This window comes from Acomys minous, assembly GCF_964271855.1.
Source record: "Acomys minous genome assembly, chromosome: 3".
In the NCBI taxonomy this organism is placed as follows: domain Eukaryota; kingdom Metazoa; phylum Chordata; class Mammalia; order Rodentia; family Muridae; genus Acomys; species Acomys minous.
The window spans coordinates 110,979,657-110,981,833 of record NC_140485.1 but is presented as its reverse complement, the minus strand read 5'-3'; the positions used below and the strand labels follow the sequence as shown (position 1 = coordinate 110,981,833).

The 2,177-nt window shown below is 40.2% G+C and overlaps 1 pseudogene across 1 annotated transcript; it reads left to right on the top strand.

Annotated features, from left to right (window-relative positions):
• The first annotated feature begins 1,078 nt into the window (after window positions 1–1,078).
• LOC311593296 (large ribosomal subunit protein uL30-like) lies at window positions 1,079–1,844 on the top strand (annotated as a pseudogene). Its single transcript has one exon. The product of its transcript is annotated as a large ribosomal subunit protein uL30-like (transcript).
• Window positions 1,845–2,177: the final 333 nt, after the last annotated feature.

Here is a 2,177-nt window from a genome sequence, read left to right as displayed (position 1 = left end):
TCAAACTACTGCACCAACCTAGGACAATACAAGCAGTAAACATCAAACCCCTACTCTGATCTACCCAATGGAGAGGACATTCTTCACAGTTATGTGGTGAGAGGGGACTGAGTCTGACATGAACTCTGGTGCCCCATATTTGACCACTTTTCCTTGGTGGGGAGGCCTGGTGGCACTCAGAGAAAGAATAAGCAGGCTACCAACCAAGATGAGACTTGATAGCCTATGACCATATAGTGGGGGAGGAGGTCCCTCTTGGTCATAGGCCTAAGGGAGGTGAATAGGGTAAAAGCGGAGGCAGGGAGGAATGCGTGGATACAAGTGAGGGGAAAACAATTGAGATGTAATCTGAATAAATTAATAAAAAAAAGAAAATATTGATAATGTGGATACTGTGTACCAAAAGAAGAGAATAGCAAGCGGAAACTCACAAAGCAGTGAGGGGGTGTGAGATATCTCAGAGGAGCAGGAAGGAGAACTGACAATGAAAAGACAGAGAAAGGCCTTAGAGAATGAAGAAGTTCATCAAAGCATGGCCACAGTCAGCTGCAATGCAAAACTGTCCGTGCTGCCCTGCCACAGCAGTTTCAGACATGATCAACCTCAACAAAGCTCATTTGCCCTCTCCTCTCAAAGTGGAAGTATATACTATCCCTTCCTGCATTAGAACACTTGTTGTTCTTAATTTTAGAAGTCAATTAAGTTTTTTTTTAGCAACTAAATGTAAGAAATATAAACCAATTGGTTTCAATTTTTCCATATTTATCTATTTTTAACATTTTTCAGTCCTCCATGTAGAGCTTGGATTGAGTATCATGTTTCCTGCAGATCTTGCTTTAAGCTTTTTAAAAATATATTTAATATTTTTTTAATATTTGAGGTTATAATTCATTTTTGCTGAAATTTTAAACAATATATTTTTATGGGTCTCCTTCCCCACGTCCTCCCAGTTCCTCCCTACCCATAAAACTCCACATCTTCTTTCTTGCTCTCTGGAGAAAAGAAGCATAACACACAGAAATTAAATGAAACATAAAAATAAGGGCTTCCTCTCTTTTTCCAGCTCAAACCATGAAAGATGTACCAGAGATTAAAAATGAAGATTTCTGCTGTGCCAGAATCCCTTAAGAAAAAGCAAAGAAGTTTTCGCAGAGTTGAAGGTGAAGCACCTGCAGAAGAAGATTGTCCTGGAGACATTGGGGAAGGCGAGGAGGAAGCTCATCTTTGAGGAGACCAAGCCCAGTCACAAGGAGTACAGGCAGATGTACCAGACCGAGAATCTCAAGAAAAGCTAGACACTGCTACTTGCCTGCAGAACCAAAATTAGCATTTGTCATCAGATTACAGGGTATCAATGGTGTAAGGCCAAAGGTCCGCTTAAGTATTACAACTTCTTCGTCATGGACAGATCTTCAATGACACCTTTGTTAACCTCAACAAGGTTTTTTGATTAACATGCTGAGCATTGTGGAACTGTGTTATTGGGGGGGGGGCGGATACCCCAAACTGAAGTCTGTAAATGAGCTCATCTACAAGTGAGGCTATGGCAAAACCAGTAAGAAGTGAATTGGAATTGCCTTGACAGATAATTCCTTGATTGCTCCATCTCTTGGTAAATCTGGCATCATCTGCATAGAGGATTCATAAGATTGGGAAACACTTCAAGGAAGCAAATAACTTCCTGTGGCCCTTCAAACTGTCCTCCATGAGGTGGAATGAAGAAAAAGACAACTCACTTTGTGGAAGGTGAAGATGTGGCAAACAGGAAAGACCAGATAAACAGGCGTATTAGATGGGTGAACTTAAGGCGTCGCCCATGGTATTTTTGTGATCTGGTCAGTTAGTAAACAGTTACAGATTGGAACATTGAAAAAAAAAAACATAAAAAGGATAAGCATGCTACCAAAGTGAGACGTGATAGATAGCTTATGACCATATCATGGAGGAGGAGGTCCTCCTTGGTCATAGACTCAGGGAAGGGGAATAGGGTGAAAGAGGGAGGGAGGGAGGAATGGGTGGATACAAGTGAGGAGAAAACAATTGAGATGTAATCTGAATAAATTAATTAAATAATAAAATGTTTAAAAACAAAACAGCAAATAAATCAGAATTAAAAAGCATGAAAAGCACAAGAAGACATGATTTTCAAGGTATTATCCACCCTCTTTGGTTCTTAC